We start from the raw sequence: 21,897 nt of genomic DNA on the forward strand, positions 1-21,897 counted from the left end.
CCTGGGGCCAGCCAACCATAGATCTCTTCGCAACCTCGATGACCAAGAGGCTCCCAATATTTTTGCTCTCCAATCCCGGACCCAGCAGCAGTTCATATAGATGCCTTTCTCCTAGATTGGTCACATCTAGATCTATATGCATTCCCTCCGTTCAAGATTGTCAACAAGGTACTGCAGAAGTTCACCTCTCACGAAGGGACAAGGTTGACGCTAGTTGCTCCCCTCTGGCCCGCGAGAGAATGGTTCACCGAGGTACTTCGATGGCTAGTAGACGTTCCCAGAACACTTCCCCTAAGGGTGGACCTTCTACGTCAGCCACACGTAAAGAAGGTACACCAAGGCCTCCACGCTCTTCGTCTGACTGCCTTCAGACTATCGAAAGACTCTCGAGAGCTAGAGGCTTTTCGAAGGAGGCAGCCAGAGCGATTGCTAGAGCAAGGAGAACATCCACCCTTAGAGTCTACCAATCGAAGTGGGAAATCTTCCGAAACTGGTGCAAGTCAGTATCCGTATCCTCGACCAGTACCTCTGTAACTCAAATAGCTGACTTCCTCTTATATCTGAGGAAAGAACGATCTCTTTCAGCTCCCACTATCAAGGGTTACAGAAGCATGTTGGAATCAGTCTTCCGTCACAGAGGCTTAGATCTTTCCAACAATAAAGATCTACAGGACCTCCTTAAGTCTTTTGAGACCACGAAGGAGCGTCGTTTGGTTACACCTGGTTGGAATTTAGACGTGGTACTAAGATTCCTTATGTCAGACAGGTTCGAGCCGCTACAATCAGCCTCCCTGAAAGATCTCACCTTAAAGACTCTTTTCCTGGTATGCTTAGCCACAGCTAAAAGAGTCAGTGAGATTCATGCCTTCAGCAAGAACATCGGATTCTCATCTGAAACGGCTACATGTTCTCTACAACTTGGTTTTCTAGCCAAAAACGAGCTGCCTTCTCGACCTTGGCCAAAATCGTTCGATATTCCAAGCTTATCGTATGGTTGGAAATGAACTAGAAAGAGTCTTATGCCCTGTAAGAGCTCTTAAGTTCTATTTAAAACGAACTAAACCTTTACGAGGCCCGTCTGAAGCTTTATGGTGTTCAGTTAAGAAACCATCTTTGCCTATGTCAAAGAATGCTTTATCCTATTTTATCAGACTGTTAATACGAGAAGCTCATTCCCATCTGAATGAGGAAGACCAAGCTTTGCTGAAGGTAAGGACACACGAAGTTAGAGCTGTCGCAACTTCCGTGGCCTTTAAACAAAATAGATCTCTGCAAAGTATAATCGACGCAACCTATTGGAAAAGCAAGTCAGTGTTCGCGTCTTTTTATCTTAAGGATGTCCAGTCTTTTTACGAGAACTGCTACACTCTGGGACCATTCGTAGCAACGAGTGCAGTAGTGGGTGAGGGCTCAACCACTACAATTCCCTAATTCCATAACCTTTTTAATCTTTCTCTTGGAATGTTTTTATTGTTTTTGGGTTGTCCGGAAGGCTAAGAAGCCTTTCGCATCCTAGTTGATTTGGCGGGTGGTCAAAGTCATTTCTTGAGAAGCGCCTAGATTAGAGGTTTTGATGAGGTCCTGTTGTATGGGTTGCAACCCTTGATACTTCAGCTCCTAGGGGTCGCTCAGCATCCTAAGAGGATCGCGAGGCTCCGTAAGGAAGACGTACTTAAAAAGGCAGAGTAATTGTTCAAGTCGACTTCCTTACCAGGTACCTATTTATTTTGTTTAGTTATTTTGATAACTTCTAAAATGAAATAAAAATTCTTAGCTCATATGATGTAAACATATTTTGCTGGTCTCTACCCACCCCCCTGGGTGTGAGTCAGCTATTATAATCACCGGCTAAGTTAAATATTGAAAAATGTTATTTTGATAAAATAAATTTTTGAATATACTTACCCGGTGATTATAAATTAAAGGACCCTCCCTTCCTCCCCAATAGAGACACAGTGGACCGAGGAGAAAATTGAGTTCTTTGTTTACAATGAGTAATGGGTATCTGAACGACAGATGGCGCTGTTGAGTACACCCCCTACCTGTGTAGCGATCGCTGGCGAATTTTTACGTAGAGTTTTTCTGTCGAGCAACAGAGTTGCAGCTATTATAATCACCGGGTAAGTATATTCAAAAATTTATTTTATTATCAAAATAACATTTTTATGAGTTTCTTTTGTTTTATTTGTCACCAACACCAACATGTCGTCCTGATGGTAGGTTCCTTCAAGTCGCTTCCTAGAGTATATTTGACTACAGTGATATTCCCAGAGAATTTACCTATAGGTCTCCAGAATTCTAACTCCTGGCGCGAATATCCTTAAAATTTCTCTCAAGGCTATCGCATAATATCAGGGGACGTATATCTTGATATGACACATAGCAATCTTCACCCCGAATAGCGTTTTCGCCTCGAGGGGGAAAGTGGCAAAAATAGAAGGGGAGCCGTTATCAAGGTACCCTTCCTCCATTACTAATTTGAGTATCTAGATGGCGCCATCGTCGCCGCCATGTTTTATTCCTTTAAGTGTATTTTTGCTGGTGCCTTTCTTTCATTGGCTGTCTTTTGGAACATTTTGTAAAAGTGTAGTGTTATCTCTTCTTCTAGTTCTATAATCTCTCTTGGATGAATGTCATCTGGATGTGGTGCCTTAGACTTATCAAATCCCTTTATTTCCATTGTAAAAGTGATACTGTTTAGTGGTTGTGGCCCATCATATTTGACAGCTCTTTCAGGGAGGGTCATTGATTCTTCCCTAGTGAGTACGCTAGTGAAACATGCATTCATAGGTTCAGCTTTTTACAAATCATTTAAAAGATTATTCTCTGAATCTCTTAATGAGCTAATGTTATTTTTAATTGGTTTTCTACTGTTTATATATGCAAACAATTCCTTTTTTCTTTATTAATCTTGGCATTTCTTAACAAGTTTACATTTCTGCGTACCTTTTTGTGTTTGGCTATCGCTCAAATTGAGGGCTGTGGACCCATTGATTTATGTTTCCTGTCTCTTATTGCATTGGCTATTTCTCTGTTGAACCATTTGGGTTGTGGAGTTCCATTTGGTAAAATTTTCCCATGCGGTATTCTTTTAAGCCTATTTTCTACAAAGGAGTCCTATTGCATATCTATGTTCCTTTTTCATCGTATTCTAAATTTTTGTTTTATTCTTTCAGTTACATCCAGCTACTTTGCCTTTAGTCTTGTTTCCTTATAATTTTCTTTTCTTATAGATGAATATCTTTCCGAAATCTAACTATTCCATGGTCACTTTTGTCAATATTTTTGCCTACTGAAACATTGGATATTGAATTTTTTCTGTTGTTACCACCAAATCTAGTATACAGTATTGTTTCCCCTAGATGGTTTATTGACCCACTGAGGGAGGAATTCATTGCTGACAAATTCTAGTATCCTGTGTCCCTCTTGTGTATGATGTAGAATTCATAGTGTTCCAGTTTACTACTCCATTTGATGTCTCCCTTTAGTTGTCTATACAGCTTTTTTTTGTGAATGATGTGGTGGTCTGCATATTACTAGTATGGACATGTTTTTTCTGTGGTATTAATATTTGCATCTGTCACTTCATATTTGGTTTCTAATTTAATTTCCATTGGGTAAGGCAATCCTCCTTGCAGAGTCTATAACCTGAGATTTCGCATTCTCCGATAAAATCCTTTGTTTTGCTTGAAATCAGGTCTCGGTAATACCTATGACGTCTAGTTCCTCACTAGCTATCATCGCCGTAAGGTTTTCCATTTTGTTTTTAACTGACTGAGCATTGAATGATGCCACTCTTGAGAGAATTTTCTATCTTTTTTTCCTCATCCTCTGTGGTTTTACTAGTTTCCATGATTTACTGGTGTTGTTAGTTTTACTTCTATTTGAATTATCTAAATTGTCTGCCACATTTCTTTAGCTTATTTTTATTGATGGAGGATTTTCTACGGGTCAAGTTTGTACTTTGTCTACTGTGTTCCTTAATTACCTGTATACAGGTTGAGATTAAGTTGGTTTCCACATACCCTCTTGCCTTCTCCTCTTGAAGTGTAGTACAACTTTATCTTCCCATAGAAAATGTTCCAAGGATTTATAAATATAATTTTCTTTTGCTGACATATGGACTTAAGCCTTTCATTTATCCCTATGGCCTTACTGAGGGTGAAGTGGCTGATATTGAATCTTAGGAGAATTCTTATAGAGTATTGGCCTTCCTCCTAGCCTTTTCTAGCTGTTTAACCAAAGGTTCTGTTGGGCCCGCAGTATCCTTTCTTAGGTTGGCAAGGACATCAGCCACCCGTTGAGATACTACCGCTAGAGTTATGGAATCCTTTGACTGGCCACACAGTACTACATTGGATCCCTTTCGCTGATTACGGCTCATTTTTCCTTTGCTTACACATGCACTGAATAGTCTAGCTTATTCTTTCCAAACTCTCCTGTCGTCATACACATGACAACACTGAGATTACCAAACATTTCTTCTTTGCTCAAAGGGTTAATTGCTCCACTGTAATTATTCAGTGGCTACTTTCCTCTTGGTAAGAGTGGAAGAGACAGGGCAGCTCTTCTAGGAGAAGGACGCTTCAAACCATTGCCCTCCAGTATTGATAGTGTCATAGGCTCTGTACCATGGTCTTCCACTGTCTTGGGGTAGAGTTTTCTTACTTGAGGTTACACTCGGGCTGACTATTCTACCTTACTTGTCTTCCTCCTTTTTTTCTGAAATTTTTATAGTTTATATAAGACAGATTTATTTTAATGTTACTATTCTTTAAATATTTTTTTTCAATATTAAACTTACCCGGTGATCATATAGCTGTCAGCTCTGCTGCCCGACAGAAAAACCTACGGGCGGAATACGCCAGCGATCGCTATACAGGTGGGGGTGTACATCAACAGCGCCATCTGTCAAGCAGGTACTCAAGTACTCGATGTCAACACAGAACCAATTTTCTCTCTGTCGTGCCACCGGCAAGACCTACTGAATACGCTCTTGTTTTCTGGATTGATTTTCACGTTATTTGGTGAAGTATTCATTTCTGGTTATTAGCTATCGCTGTGCAGAAGTTATCTTCAATACTTCCTTGCATTCTTTTTTGGATTTTGGATTATTTGTTGACGACTTGGATAGATTTTGAATTCCCCCCTTTGACTAATTCAAGATGTCTGACCCTTCTCAAGTCCCCAAGTACAGGAAATGTAGCGCTAGGGACTGTTCAAGGCGTCTTCCGAAGGCCTCTATCTATCCGCACACCGTTTGTTCCAATTGTAGGGGTAAAGCCTGTCAATTGGAAGATCGATGTGAGGAATGCACTGGGCTTTCGGAATTCGGGTTTCAAGAATTCCTGAAATATGCACGTAGGCTAGAGAAGGATAGGATCAGGAGGAGTTCGTCTCGCTCAATTGATTTTTCCTCTCCCCATGCCCCTCAACCTATTCCTTCCCCTGTAGTGGTTGCACCCGACCCCCCTGCTATCTCTCATCAACCTTCAATGGCAGATATGATGCGTGCCATCCAGGCTCTAGGTGAGAGAGTCGAGTCATTGGCGAATGACCGCAATCAACTCATGGCTGACGTCAGAGAGTTGAAAGGTAAAAGTGCAGTGGGAAGTGAAGTGAGTGTCAGTGCAGTGAAAAGTGTCAGTGTTACGTATGAGGGTGCGTCTGTTCGTGTCTGTCGTCCTCCCAGTCCGGGACCTCTTGCAAGCTCACAAGCCCAGGGGAGAAGCAATGTCGTACGACCAAAGGGTTCGACAGGCTTTAATCAGCAGACAGACGTACCCTCCGTGGTTTCGGACGTATCTTACCTAGATCGTCCCACCCACAAGAAGACGAGTGAGCCCGTTCATTCCTCGTCTGCGGAAGAGGTTTCTCGACAGAAACGATGGACCAAGGTCTCACGGCCTCTTAAACGTAAGGTCCCTTCCGAGCTAGTCCAACGGCCCAGGTGTAGCCACTGGGTCAGTTCGGACTCGCTGCAGTCCTCCGACGACTGCACACCTCCTAAGAGAGGCAAAGTGGTACCGCAACAGGCAGTAACTCCGTCTGTTGCCGCACCCGCTGTTTTAGACCCTCAGTCACAACGGACAGTAACTCCGTCTGTTACCGCTTTTGTAGACCCTAAGTGGTCTTTGCTGCAGTCTATGCAGACTCAGTTAGCTGCTGTTATGCAGGAGTTTCGTGCGGAGAAGGTTGACGCTGCACCCGTTAGCCTACAACCTGCCACGGTTGTGCGCCCAGCAGACGCTGAGGCTGCCTGCTCCTACACTCCAGCTGTGAGAGCTCCTCCACCCATGCGCAGTCGACCTTGCCAGACGCATGCTGACGTTCACAGACGCACGGAACCCTCCGTTGCCGTGCGTGAGCTACCACAACAACAGGAGGGTGGAGTTAGGCTGCCGTGTTTTGACGCGGTGCGTCAGCCTCCGCAACCCACGGTGGTCTCCGCTATCCTTCCACAGTCGGGAGTAGACGCTTTGCACACCCACTCAGCTTTGGTTGTTGCCAGTTCTCAGACTGACCAACAGTGGCATGATGTTGGGTCCAGTGCAGCCACGCATGCACCCGTGCTGCCGGACTCAGCCGTCCAGCCCACTCCGTTGCCTCTTCCTCCTCAACATTCAGACGATGGTATCTCTGATGATGACGAAGCTGCACATCTTGACGACCAACACTCGGACATCGAAGAACCCAAGACCACGCCTCCCTCCTTAGACTTTAGGAAAGTTCTTGCGCTGTTCAAGGATTTATATCCGGATCAGTTTGTGTCTGCAGCACCACGCTCGCCTCCCTCTGAGTTCGCTTTAGGCATACAGTCAGCAGCACCTGCCTTTACGAAGCTCGTACTCGCTCGCTCGTCCAAGAGAGCTTTAAGGGTACTGGGAGAGTGGTTGCAGTCCAAAAAGCAACTTGGGAAGACATCCTTCATGTTTCCCCCGGTCAAGCTTGCTTCCAGATCTAGCGTCTGGTATGCCACGGGAGAAGTTCTCGGCTTGGGAGTTCCTGCCTCTGCCCAGGGCGACTTCTCAAGTCTGGTAGACTCTCCCCGCAGGCTGGCTATGAGACGCTCCAAGATTTGCTGGACTCCTTCGGATATGGACCATCTTATGAAGGGAGTTTTCCGCGCATTCGAAGTCTTTAACTTCTTGGACTGGTGTTTGGGAGCGTTGAGCAGGAAGACCTCCCCTTCTGATAAGGAAACTTCCATGCTCATCATGTCCTGCATGGACAAAGCCATACGGGATGGTTCTAGTGAGCTTGCGGCTTCTTTCGTGTCTGGGGTCCTCAAGAAGCGAGATCACCTTTGCTCCTTCTTGTCAGCTGGAGTCACCCCATGTCAAAAGTCGGAGCTTATGTTTGCTCCACTCTCGAAGTGTCTCTTCCCTGTAGAGTTGATCAAGGAGATTGCTGCCTCCTTGATCCAGAAAGACACCCATGACCTGGTGGCGTCATCCGCACGCAAAGCCACCCCTTTGCCCTCCGTACCTAGACCCAGGATGGACACTCCAGCGTCAAGGTTCATTCCGCCCTTTCGTGGCAGAGCCTCCAGCAGAGGAGGTGCTCGTGCCGGAAGTCAACGTAGGAGCAAGAAGAAGGGTTCCAAGTCCTCTAGAGGCATTGTCTGACTGCCACCTTCTTCAGACAGCAGTGGGAGCCAGGCTCAAGAACTACTGGCAGGCCTGGGAGAACAGGGGCGCAGACGCACAGTCTGTGAAGTTACTCAGGGAGGGGTACAAGATTCCATTCTTGCGCAAGCCCCCTCTAGCAACAACTCCCATCGACCTCTCTCCCAGGTACAGAGAGGAGGACAAGAGACTAGCTTTACAGCAAGAGGTGTCTCTCTTACTACAAAAGGGAGCGGTAGTCATCGTCCGGGACCATCAATCCCCGGGCTTCTACAACCGCCTCTTCTTAGTGCCGAAGAAGACAGGAGGGTGGAGACCAGTGCTAGACGTCAGTTCTCTGAATATCTTTGTCACAAAGCAGACGTTCACCATGGAGACGACAAAGTCGGTTCTAGCATCGGTCAGGAAGGAAGACTGGATGGTCTCGTTAGACCTAAAGGACGCTTACTTTCACGTCCCCATCCACCCAGATTCCCAACCTTTTCTAAGGTTCGTTTTTGGGAAGGTTGTATACCAGTTCCAAGCCCTGTGCTTTGGCCTAAGCACGGCACCTCTAGTTTTTACCAAACTGATGAGGAATATTGCCAAATTCCTGCATTTAGCAAACATCAGAGCCTCCCTCTATTTGGACGACTGGCTTTTAAGAGCTGCGTCAAGTCGTCGCTGTCTGGAGAATCTACAGTGGACTCTAGATCTGACCAAGGAATTGGGTCTCCTGGTCAATATAGAAAAGTCCCAACTCGTCCCATCCCAAACTATAGTATACCTAGGAATGGAGATTCAGAGTCAAGCTTTTCGGGCTTTTCCGTCGGCCCCCAGAATCAGTCAAGCCCAAGAATGCATCCAGTCCATGCTGAAGAAGGACCGATGTTCAGTCAGACAGTGGATGAGTCTGATAGGGACGCTTTCATCACTGGACCAGTTCATCGCGTTAGGGAGACTCCACCTCCGCCCCCTTCAATTTCACTTAGCTGCTCACTGGAGAAAGGACAAGACGCTAGAAGCGGTCTCGGTTCCTATTTCCGAGAAGATGAAGTCGTCACTGACTTGGTGGAAGAACAACATTCTCCTCAGGGAGGGTCTGCCACTGGCTGTTCAGACCCCCGACCACCTTCTCTTCTCGGACGCATCGGACACGGGCTGGGGTGCGACATTGGACGGTCGGGAATGCTCGGGCACGTGGAATGCGGTTCAAAGCGAGTTGCACATCAACTGCAAGGAGCTACTGGCAGTTCATCTGGCCTTGAGAAGCTTCAAGTCCCTCCTTCTAGGCAAGGTGGTGGAGGTGAACTCCGACAACACCACAGCCTTGGCGTACATCTCCAAGCAAGGAGGGACTCATTCGATAACGTTGTACGAGATCGCAAGGGACCTCCTCACCTGGTCAAGAGATCGAAACATATCCCTAGTAACGAGGTTCATTCAAGGCGACATGAATGTCATGGCAGACCGCCTCAGCCGGAAGGGTCAAATCATCCCAACAGAGTGGACCCTTCACAAGAATGTATGCAACAGACTATGGGCATTGTGGGGCCAGCCCACCATAGATCTGTTCGCAACCTCGATGACCAAGAGGCTCCCAATTTATTGTTCACCGATTCCGGACCCAGCAGCAGTTCACATAGATGCCTTTCTTCTGGATTGGTCCCATCTAGACCTTTATGCGTTCCCCCCGTTCAAGATTGTCAACAGAGTACTGCAGAAGTTCGCCTCTCACGAAGGGACAAGGTTGACGTTGGTTGCTCCCCTTTGGCCCGCGAGAGAATGGTTCACCGAGGTACTGCAATGGCTAGTAGACGTTCCCAGAACACTTCCTCTAAGAGTGGACCTTCTGCGTCAGCCGCATGTAAAGAAGGTACACCCAAGCCTCCACGCTCTTCGTCTGACTGCCTTCAGACTATCGAAAGACTCTCAAGAGCTAGAGGCTTTTCGAAGGAGGCAGCCAGAGCGATTGCTAGAGCTAGGAGGACATCCACTCTCAAAGTCTACCAGTCGAAGTGGGAAGTCTTCCGAAGCTGGTGCAAGTCTAAATCAGTATCCTCAACCAGTACCTCTGTAACTCAGATAGCTGACTTCCTTTTATACCTAAGGAAGGAAAGATCCCTTTCAGCTCCCACGATCAAGGGTTACAGGAGCATGTTGGCAGCAGTCTTCCGTCACAGAGGCTTGGATCTTTCCAACAACAAAGATCTACAGGACCTCCTTAAGTCTTTTGAGACCTCGAAGGAGCGTCGGTTGGCCACACCAGGTTGGAACTTAGACGTGGTACTAAGGTTCCTTATGTCAGCAAGGTTCGAACCACTTCAATCAGCCTCTTTAAAAGATCTCACTTTGAAAACTCTTTTCCTCGTCTGCTTAGCAACAGCTAAAAGAGTCAGTGAGATACACGCCTTCAGCAGGAACATTGGATTTACATCTGAAACGGCTACATGTTCCTTACAGCTTGGTTTTTTAGCCAAAAACGAACTTCCTTCTCGTCCTTGGCCCAAATCGTTCGATATTCCAAGCCTTGCTAATTTGGTTGGAAATGAACAAGAAAGAGTACTATGCCCGGTAAGAGCTCTTAAGTACTATTTGAAACGGACTAAGCCATTACGTGGACAATCAGAAGCTTTATGGTGCGCCATTAAGAAACCTTCTTTACCAATGTCGAAGAATGCAGTTTCTTATTATATTAGACTTTTAATTCGAGAAGCTCATTCCCATCTGAATGAGGAGGACCATGCTTTGCTGAAGGTAAGGACACATGAAGTTAGAGCTGTCGCAACTTCAGTGGCCTTCAAACAAAACAGATCTCTGCAGAGTGTAATGGATGCAACCTATTGGAGAAGCAAGTCAGTGTTCGCATCATTTTACCTTAAAGATGTCCAGTCTCTTTACGAGAACTGCTACACCCTGGGACCATTCGTAGCAGCGAGTGCAGTAGTGAGTGAGGGCTCAACCACTACATTCCCCTAATCCCATAACCTTTTTAATCTTTCTCTTGAAATGCTTTTTATTGTTGTTCTTGGGTTGTCCGGAAGGCTAAGAAGCCTTTCGCATCCTGGTTGATTTGGCGGGTGGTCAAATTCTTTCTTGAGAAGCGCCTAGATTAGAGGTTGTGATGAGGTCCTTTAGTATGGGTTGCAACCCTTCATACTTCAGCTCCTAGGAGTCGCTCAGCATCCTGTAAGGATCGCGAGGCTCAGTAAGGAAGACGTACTTAAAAAGGCAGAGTAATTGTTCAAGTCGACTTCCTTACCAGGTACTTATTAATTTTATGTTTGTTATTTTGAATAACTGCTAAAATGAAATACGGAATACTTAGCTCTTAATGTTAACATATATGCTGGTCTCTACCCACCCCCCTGGGTGTGAATCAGCTATATGATCACCGGGTAAGTTTAATATTGAAAAATGTTATTTTCATTAGTAAAATAAATTTTTGAATATACTTACCCGGTGATCATAAATTAAAGGACCCACCCTTCCTCCCCAATAGAGACCCAGTGGACCGAGGAGAAAATTGGTTCTGTGTTGACATCGAGTACTTGAGTACCTGCTCGACAGATGGCGCTGTTGATGTACACCCCCACCTGTATAGCGATCGCTGGCATATTCCGCCCGTAGGTTTTTCTGTCGGGCAGCAGAGCTGACAGCTATATGATCACCGGGTAAGTATATTCAAAAATTTATTTTACTAATGAAAATAACATATTTTAATTGTTCATTACTTTTCTTGTAGTTAATTTATTTCCTTTCCTCACCAGGCTATTTTCCCCTATAGCATCCTGCTTTTCCAACTAGGGTTGTAGCTTGGCTAGTAATAATAATAATGATAGCAGATTGTTTCTAGTTGCCTGAACAATGATAGTTGTCTTGTTGTTCTCCATTATAGTTATGCTAACTATTTTCATTTTTTGTGTGTTGGCATCCGGATAGGACCTGATCTTTCTTCTTTTTGAGGCCGAAGTGCTCGCCATGGTCCTTTACCATGGAGTCTCCGACTATCACAGTCTCATCTGTTTCTGGTAGCAGTTACATTTCTAGGCTGTTGTTTCTGCTTGCCCTTGGCTACCCTTCCTCTAGTGGGTTTCATGAACTCTGTTTTGTTGATAATTATATCCTCATTAAGTTCTGTCCTTAATTTTACCTTATCTTGTATCTCTGGGATACTGATCCCATTATTTTCTACTACATCTATGATTTTGTTTCCTATTTCTAACTGTTAGAACTTGGACATAATCTCTTATCATTTGTTTTCTTAGTTCATGGTTTTCATTTTTCTGTTTAATGTTCCTGCTGGCAGAAAAGACATACATTCCTACGGTACAGGTTTGCAGTGCAACCTTCTTTGAATTTGACGCATCATTTGTTTATGCGGCACTTTGAACATCCATGCTTTAACTTCCGTTCCTCACTCATTTTTAGTTTAATGCTATTGTCTAATATTTATCCATGCAGAGATCTTTACTAATTACTTCTTTGCTTGTTTTGTGAACACTTAGTATAAAAAAGTGAGGTGGTTGATATTTACACATCTGATGCCCCATCTGGTTAGTCCCAGATAACTTTCCATCTTTTCTGTCCCCAGAAAGTGCTGCCATACCAATAGCTAAGTCTCGTCAATGTTGGACTGTCCCTAACATGCTGCAGCTCCCAACTTAGCAGCACAAGGCAGAAGCCTGGTTTCTTGCCAGGATTGACAGCACAAGGCTATTGATTACTGGTATTTCTGTACATCCAAGAACAGCCATACTCTTTGGTATGAGGGAGCATTCATTAAAGATTTCCCCTGACCCACTTCCAACATAGACAGACAAAACCTGGAACAGTTATTAGTCTTTCTCTTCATAGGCACCATCCAGGTTTATGCATTTTTCCCATTTTTTTATGCAACTTTGGGGACCTTGTTTGTAAAAGTAAGAGGGTTGAGTCCCAAAGCATAACTTTACCTTGGAAATCAGTGTCTCACCATCTGGAAAACATGTACCCTACAAAAATGACTTCATGCTTGGAAAGAGGTGAAAGTCAGATGATGCCAGGTCAGGAGAATAAGGGGTGTTGAGGAAGAATTTCATAGCCACAAGAGTGCTCTTCTCTGTGGGTGGTATGCGAGTTGTGGACTGAAATATTGTCTTGCAGAAGTTCGACTCCTCTGGTCAGTATGCCACACCTTTTGAGTTTGTTGGATTCTCACAATTTATGCAGTAGTGAAGCATAGGAAGTCCCAGTAATTGTGGTACACTTGGCCAGGAAATCCATCATCACTACGTACTGGTCCCGAAAAACTAAGCATAACCTTTCCTGCAGATGGTTGCACTCTTGTCTTTAGGGGTGGTGAGTCAAAGTGCTTCAACTGCATAGACTGGGCTTTAATCTCAGGATCATAGTGGTGGGCCCATGTTTAATTCCGTGTGATAAGTCTGTCAAAAAAGTCTTCCTGGTTTTGTTGACACGTACAAAAGAGCCGCTGAGCAATCCACTCGTCCCTGCTTCTGAAAAGGAGTAAGGAGTCTTGGAATCCACTGTGCAGACATCTTATGCATGTGGAAATGATCCTGAATGATTTTTTTTCCACAGACCCTACACTTATCTATACAATTCAGGCTAATTGACTAACAGTTATATGGCGGTCTTCAAAAATGGCAGGCTGTAATTGATGTAAGGTCTCTTCATCAATAGCAGAATTAGGGTGTCCAGGAACGGGTGCTGTTTTGACAGATGTTCGGCCACCCTTGAACTGGCGATGTCAGTGTTTTACAACATGATATGATGGGTCAGCATCTTCATAACTGTTTTTTTTTTCATTTCATTGAAGGTTTGTTATGGCTTGCGACCTTTCAAATATAGAAACCTGATCACTGCTTGATACTCGATTGGGTCCATAGTCACACCTTATTTCAATGTAACACCTATAAAAAACGAAGCAATGTTAGTTCAGTGCTGCAAATTATCATATGCCCTATACACTAATGTACCAATGCACAGGTGAAATTTTAGTCAGATATGATCATCCAAAGTGGGTCAGGGGACATTCTTAATGAACGCCCTTTGTATAACTTGAGTATCACCAAGAAGCAGCACGGCTTTTTATTGGCCAAGACTACAAAGCCAAAAAAGCTCTGTCAACCTCAGAGGAGTTGAACCCATTTCACTAGGGGTTGATCTCGGGAAATGATAAGCTATTGTAAATGAATGTGCTTTGCGGGGCAGTAATGGCACTATTCCGTTCTTGTGTCATGTGTCTCGGTATTTCGAAACCTGTAAGCAAGTTTCTAGTGTTGTTTATAGAGATTCCAAACCCTCTGTTGTGATGCCTAAGTTAGCCGTCAGCTCCTTAATGTCTATATGTATATTGGCTACCTATAGGAGAGATGGAGAAGGGTTCATGTTAACATTCAGATGAGCTGCTAGAGTCCATGGAGGATAGGGAAAGATAATGTTCATGATCTAGAGTGGTTTCATTTCTTACGTAAAAATAAATTTGAATTGTTTTTTTATTGTCTTTCCATATATTTTATATCATAATTAGAAATATAAGGCCTCAATATAATAAGTAACTTATAGGTATGGTCTGGTCAGTTTATCATAACATTTTTTTTAGCAGCATGGTTATGAAGATGGAAATGAATTATCATTATTGAATTTCTTGGCTGCTTAAAAGAACTCGTTGAAGTTCTGAAGGAAAGATTAAAAGTTAATTTCTCTAGTATTAAGGGTTACCATAACATTGATGATGTCACTTCTCAGGAGAAGAAGAATTTCCAACAAAATGGGGAACTAATACTGGTCTGATTTGGGATTGAAGGTATAAAAATTACATAAATTGTGAAAAGTTGAGTATCCCAGATTTCTAATCTTGTAATCTGGTAACCTTACTTTTAGGAAATGGACAAATAATTGTAAGGGTAACTAGAATCATCAATAATGACTGGTGTAGGCTACAGCCGATACCCAATATCTTGCGTCCATTTATCCCAGCTGGCTATGAAATAATGAGTAACTTGATCAGACAGTAGGTGAGTAGGCCTACCCAAATTTACAGTATTTGCAAACCGTTATATTTCACTGAGAATCATTTTGTTCGTTGTAATCAATTGTGTTTTTGGGAACATTCTTTTTTTATATATTCAGGGTATATCAATCTATTCTATTGAAGATGATGATGTGACAAGATCTCATTAATTTCATTTGTTTAAGACAAATCAATAAAACATACCAAACCCGGTTTAATCTCTTGGGTTTATTAATTTCTTCATGAATATTTGTTTAGATTATTCTTAATTTTATTTTCCGTTAAGTTTTGATTAAATTATATATATAAGGTTATGTTTTTAGTCTAGTTTATCAAAGTTACCAATATTCATAATTGTTGTTTACGGTAAGGACAATTAAATTTAGTTTCCCCTTTAAAATGTTTTCTTTATTTAGAAAATTTAAATACGTTTTCTATCATTTGAAGGCACATACTAACGTAAATATGAATAAGGACCATTTGGGCTCTTTTATCTATTAAACTCTGAATGGTTGCTATACACATGTCCTTTGAAAACCATCAGACATCGTTTAAAGCTGATATTGAAAAATCTAATTTAGAAAAATAAATGAATAAAAACAGGATTAGTACAATAATCCCAAATCTAATGTGCCTAGCACAAAGATTATATTATTTCAATGTTCATGAAACAACAGCCCCTGCATTTTTGTATGAAACCAGAAAGAGCATTCAGGTGATAAAGTATTAAAGATACGACGGTAAATATAGCTTATGATCTGCAGTGGGCTCTCTTACATTGTGAAAAAATCAATAATTTATTTAAAAATCTGTTTTGGGTTTGTCTTATATTTATTGAATTGGTATTAGATTTGTTTGTTATCTATTAATTATTAATACTATTTGTGATATTTACAATAGTTTTAGCAGGACAACTTTTATTTGAGTGTTATTTGTTATAAGCAGTAGGCTTACAATTATTGCGAATTTTGATATTGTATAGGCCTATTTAAGAAATGTTCTAGGTGAATAAATTTGTATGTCCATATAATGTTTGTGATTAAGCTGCGTTAACTAGTATGACGTAGGCTAGGTCATTTTAATGCACATATGAGAGGATTACTCTAGTAGTAAGGAAGGCTAGAATGGCAGCTAGTTAGGTCTATGCCTAAATATCGATATTCTAAAGAGTATATTTGGTAAAGCAATATATATTTAACATAGTTGAATTCAATACTTAGATTAGAATTTGAAGTTATAACCCTAGTTGGAAAAGCAGTATGCTATAAGCCCAAGGGTTCCAACAAGGAAAAATATGTCGATGCATTTCTTATTTCTCAGTAAATCTTGCTTAATGAGTATCGTAACACTATATAAATTGTGGAAGTTAATGTTTCCTTCGGAAGTAACTCATAAAATTTGCTAAAATACTTTCATAAATGTTGATTTAAAAATCAGTCAGGTGTGTCGTGGATATAGTCTTCATTTTCTTTGTCTAAATGACAAGCAGATCCAATAGTTGCGTTTTTTGAAGCAACTATCGACAATATAAAACATCTTGCTTATACACTTCAATTGTATATATCGATTAGATATTAAATTTTGTTTTTAAAAATTCCTTTTGAAAGACTTTTATAGCCCAAAGAGTCTATCGTGGGATTAAATATTTAATTGACAACATTCAAGAATAAAGATAGAAACGCAGAGTATGGTGGAGGTCCCTGATTGGCTGAACTAAATTTTTCACTAAGGGCCCTATTTAGGGTGGATTTGTTGACAAATAGGGATATTTCTACGGTTTACGGCATAAGACTGGGGTACCTGATTATCTTGGAATTTTTGGGGAAATGTAATATTAGCTTTCTTAAATCTTCAATCTTCAGGATATAACAATAATTTTCTATAGTGGTAGATATTCAATAATAATTTAAATTTGGTTTGGTTTCAATTTATAAAAAAAAAAAAACAATGAAAACATTATTTACTTTCTGTAAATGGTTTGCTTTCTTGTTAAGCTTCGCTTGTTATGCCAATATAATTATGATTTTGTGTGTATATCTTTTAGGGAACACATTTCATCAAAACACAATTAGGGCCTAAGTTTTTATGGGCTGCCTTGGCGCAAGAGCCCGTGGCCTGCACCTTCAGTGCAGGGTGTTCTAACCTGTCTGCCTGCCTGCCAGGGCCTAAATTCTGAATATTCTAAAAAACTAAATATTTTATGTTTGTGGGATCTTAAATTAATTTATCTAAAGTAAATTCATGGTATATTAGTTATAGAAGATACAACAGTATGTAAAATAACTATTTCTAAGTAAATTTTGTTAGATACTTTAAGAAATGACTTCTGCTTTAGGGAATTTCTAGGGGGGTTGGTTGTCTAGGGATGAATTTTTCGCCTGGGAAAGTCATTCTAGTCCTTAACTTGGTAGAGGACGGACGTGCTTTTTGTAATTAGTGCTTTTGTGAACAATGGATGCAATGAAGGTAAGACCATATATAATTTTCAGGTTTATTTCTGAGGTTTTTGCGGATTTGTATTACTGTCAATGCTAGTAATTTGAATTAACAGCCATTCCCATTGAAAAGACTTAAATTTGCGAAGACATTTTTGTTATTGACGTTTTAAAAAATCGTTTTTTTTTAGTGCGTGATATGTTCCAAATAATCTAAAGAGATTTCTCAACAGCCATTTTGTCTTATCACTTAATAATACGACATTGTTGCAATGTGGTTTTGAGTCCCTAGAAGACTTGCATAGTCGACTTTAATCGTGGTTATTGCCATAGGGGAAAAAACCTCATTAGCCGGTCAGTGCCTAGTTCGAGGCCTAAAGTCCTTTCTAAAGCCAGTGATGAAATTAGAATATCTCATTTTATTTATGGTTTAATGAATATTTTATCTGAAAATCCGGTACTGGGTCTGTTACATATTCCGATTTGATGGAGATACTGATTATTTTTTTCAAATTCTTAAGATTGTCAAAACTTCGTGATGAAATATCGTGAAAAAGAGTGCTTAATGTGTGTATATATTGCCATGCAAATGCATAAGAAGGAGCCGCGAATTTTATGTGATGGATGTAGGAGAGTTACTTTGACATAGGGTGTTCATATACACAAAATAATTCGTTGGTTGACACGCAGATACAACTACTTTACTTCTACTTTGATGGCTGCTTTTCCGGTCCCATGCTGTCGTTTACCTTGTTCGTTCAGAGTGTTTTATCTTTCAAGTCACATATTGTTCATTTACTGTCAAATCATTACTGTCAAAAGACTTCAGTTTCCTCTTGAAAGCCTTAATGTCTTCAATCATTCGAATGTTTCGTGGGAGCTTATTGTAAAGTCTCGGGGCCGCATATTTAAAGGCTCTGAAGCCCAAAGTGGACCTAAATCTAGGTTCCAACAGTTTGAAGCCATCTTTAACTATTCTCGTGGATTCTTTAGCACAGTGGTTCCCAACCTGGGGGAAATTTGAAGCTTCCAGGGGGGAAATAATTACACTACCCACTAACTAAAACAAGCTAAAAATGTCCTCATAGTACGTGCGGCAATTTGTTGTTAACCATTCAATTGTGATATGATCATATCAGTTCAAAAAGACATGATATTCAAGGGGAGAATTGGAGTGTCATGTCCATTTCTAAGGCAGGCGAGTGGGCATGAGGGCTGGGCGGGGCATGAAGGGGGAAATCTGGATGGTTGAACTGGGTGCAGGGGGGAAATGACAGAAAAAAGGTTGGGAACCACTGCTTTAGCATATGTAATGGGAGGATGTTATCCTTTTGGTATTTTGATTTTTTTCCTGTGAAATTGATTCATCATCCGACTCTAATATCTTTAAAATGATCTCTGTTGGTAATATTGATTATAAAAATCATTTAAAGAACATTTATTTCATCAACGAATGCATGTAACATTATTGCCATTCCCTTCTTATGTTTTTCTTTCTCTATCTGATACGTGGTCTTGAGTCCTCCTTTTTTTTCGTTTTGGCCATATGGGAAGAGGAGAGCTCAAGGCCAAAATTAGAGAAGTAGATGGTAAAAAGTGGAGGGATGAGATAAAAGAGAAAAATAGTTTAGAAATTACGAACAAGAAAAAGGGCAAATAGGAGATGAAATGTTTTATGATAACAAACCTAATTCTATTATTATATATAGAGCTAAGGCCAACTGTTTGAAATTAAACGATAGGAAAAGACATGAAGCAGGAGGTAGGGTAGAATGCAAACTATGTGGGGCAGTTAATGAAGACCTCGCCCACTTTATTCTTGAGTGTCCAGACCTCAGCGACGAAAGAAGAAAAATAGTGGAATTGCAACAGCCGTATGAAGAAGAAAAGAAGGTAATAGGAAACGTACTGTTCAAGAAAGAAGGAATAGAGAAAAGAAAAGAATATATCTACCAAATGTGGAAAAAAGAGACGAAAATAAAAGAATTAGAATAAAGAAGAATACCAAGGAGGGGCCGATGGAAAGGCGAATCCCTCCGCCCAACAACGTAAACGTAAACATAGGAGAGGTCGAAAGGACATGCTTCCCCGTCCATTAAAGATATTTGTTTTGTGTCATTAGAGAAGATATTGACGTATCCCTTTTCAAAGGTAAGACTTCTTTATAATCTAGAAGATTATTATAAGAATAGGGAATATTATGTTATAGATAGAGAGGAAAAGCGATCAGAATGGATGAAGTGGCTTGCCAATGGCCGGCAAAGTTTGCATATACCCTCGTGGTCGTGTTGCATCATTTTTACAAGACATCCTATTTATTCACTTGAGTATGATACATTTTTGTCTTTAAAAAAAAAGAGAGGGGGTTGGTTGTGGGTTTTTTGTTTGGTGGTTTTAAGTGTCGGTCGTGTGTGGTGGTGGAGAGGTGAGGCCGGGGGTTGGAGAGAGTGCTTTATTTATAGCTGCGTTTTCTGTGGAGGATTGTTTCATAAAGCGGACCATTGTGCGAATAGTGTATAGCCTAATTATTTAAAGTGTGGATATTGAGTTTTTTGGTGTTAGCCTTATAGACCTGAGCTGGTTGCATTGGTATTGATTTCGTGGTTGAGGTTAGGCTGGGCTAGGTCTAATTGGGTTGTTTGCTGTAGTGTTAAGGTGTGAAGTGAAGAGATTTTTTTGTGATTTAGGTGACTTAGGCTTAACTGTATTGGAGCCTTTGTAGGGTGACGGCCAGATCCCGTATAAAATGGGAATATTCTGAACTGTGGCCGTCGTTCTAAAAACGATTTTGGCGGGAGAAGCTAACTTAAAAAACCCACCTAACCTATGCTAAAAGCCGTATCCTTTTCCAGGCCGGACCCCCCCTTACACAACAGTTTCCTTACCTACGAGTACGACGGGAGAAGGTAACTTAAAAAACCCACCTAACCTATGCTAAAAGCCGTGTCCTTACCCAGGGGGGCTGTGCCCCCCTGGGCCCCCCCCCCCCCTTACACAACATATTTGAGATCCGTAGATCATTTCCAAATGTTTTTATTCTATACTAGATAACAGTCGGAGCAAATTAGGATGCTTGACCGTAGCACTACATACTACCCACTGTATTATTGTGTTGAGATGGCGACTGGTAAAATTCCACTTACACAATTTAGGAGCGATAAAAATTATTCTCAGTTTAAGAAAGAAGTAGAGGCTTGGCAAGTGGTAACAGATGTTAAAGAGGAGAAACTGGGTATTGTGTTGCCTTTGAGTTTGCCTGAGACTGATGATTTTAATTTGAGGGAGAAAGTTTTTGAGAATCTAAGCTTGGATACGCTAAAGGGTGTTGATGGTGTTAGGGGTTTGATTACATTTCTAGATGAACAATTGGGGAAGGATGAATTGGAGGATAATTTGCAAAAGTTTGAAGATTTTGAGGACTATTGCAGAGGTTCTAGTGAGGATATTGGTCAATTTATCACTAATTTTGATCTCAAGTACAATCTAATTAAAACTGACACTCTTAAATTGCCATCTGAAATTCTTGCATTCAAATTGCTGAGGAAGGCAAGGTTGAATAAAGCAGAGAAATTGCTAGTCATCTCTGGTATGAATTATCAAGAGAAAAGCACATTGTATGAGCAGGCCAAGAGATCTCTAAAAAAATTCATAGGAGAGGGAATATGTGGAGGGAATAGGCTTAGCCAGGATTCGGAGGTTATTAAGTTAGAACCGACCTATATAGCTTCTGGACAAAGGAATTTTAGACCATGGCATGGTGACACAAAGACTGGGTGTGTCAGGGGTGTAAGTAGATACAGTACTCTGGTTTTGGCAAGCGTGGGGAGAAGCCTGTGAACCCAACTGGACCAGATGGTCGACCTTTAACTTGCAAAAGTTGCGGTTCTTTTAGACATTTTGGGAAAGATTAAACCGTGTACACATAACTATAGTCCATTTCTTTTAGTGATGCATATTTGCACCGACTCGCGGCGGTGCCCTTTTAGCTCTGAAACGTTTCCTGATCGCTGATTGGTTAGAATTATCTCGTCCAACCAATCAGCGATCAGGAAACTTTTCCGAGCTAAAAGGGCACCACTGCGAGTCGGTGCAAATCTGCATCGCTAAAAGAAATGGACTATAGTCAGGGTGAAGGGTCTGATGAAGTTAGTAATGAGTGTGGAGTGGGTGCTAGTGCTGATGAGAGTATAGTGTTATTCACGGGATTTGATAAGTCCGAGATTGCAAGATTTGGGATTGAGGCGAGTAGCTGTGCTGTTTTAGACAGTGCATGTTCAAGTACCGTTTGTGGTAAAACATGGCTTCAGGGTTATTTGAGTACATTGAGTGAGGAGGATAGGTTGTTAGTTGAGACCACAGATAGTAATAGGGTGTTCAAATTTGGAGAGGGTACTCAGTTGAAGTCTCTTGGGGAGTGTAGTCTACCGGCTTCCTTAGTTGGGAATAAGGTAACAATTAAAACTGACATAGTTGATTCTGACATTCCTTTGTTGCTATCAAGGCAGGCTATGAAAACTGCCAAGGTAAAGATGGATATCGAAAACGACTCTGCGGAGATTTTAGGCAAACCAGTAGTTTTGAATATTACTTCTTGTGGACATTATTGTGTTCCTCTTGATAATGATGTCAATGTTGAGTATGTAAACTCGGTAAAACTTGATGAGCTTTCAGATTGTGAAAGATTAAAGACCCTATTAAAGTTGCATAGACAGTTTGCTCACCCGGGGCAGAGCAAGCTGGAAGCTTTGTTGAGGGATGCGGGGATCTGGCGGGAACAGTATGCCCGTGATTTGGAGATAATTGAGAATAACTATGTTTTGTGTAAGCAATTCAAGAG

General features: G+C 41.5%; 1 long non-coding RNA gene across 1 annotated transcript in view; it reads left to right on the forward strand.

Moving 5' to 3' along the window:
- The first annotated feature begins 19,118 nt into the window (after window positions 1-19,118).
- Window positions 19,119-21,897, forward strand: part of LOC137638368 (uncharacterized) — a 43,142-nt gene continuing 40,363 nt past the window's right edge. The window contains exon 1 of the long non-coding RNA XR_011044119.1: window positions 19,119-19,211. This is a non-coding gene — a long non-coding RNA (uncharacterized lncRNA). The remainder of the gene's footprint in view (window positions 19,212-21,897) is intronic.

The sequence above is a fragment of the Palaemon carinicauda genome, chromosome 3 (assembly GCF_036898095.1).
Source record: "Palaemon carinicauda isolate YSFRI2023 chromosome 3, ASM3689809v2, whole genome shotgun sequence".
Classification (NCBI taxonomy): Eukaryota; Metazoa; Arthropoda; class Malacostraca; order Decapoda; family Palaemonidae; genus Palaemon; species Palaemon carinicauda.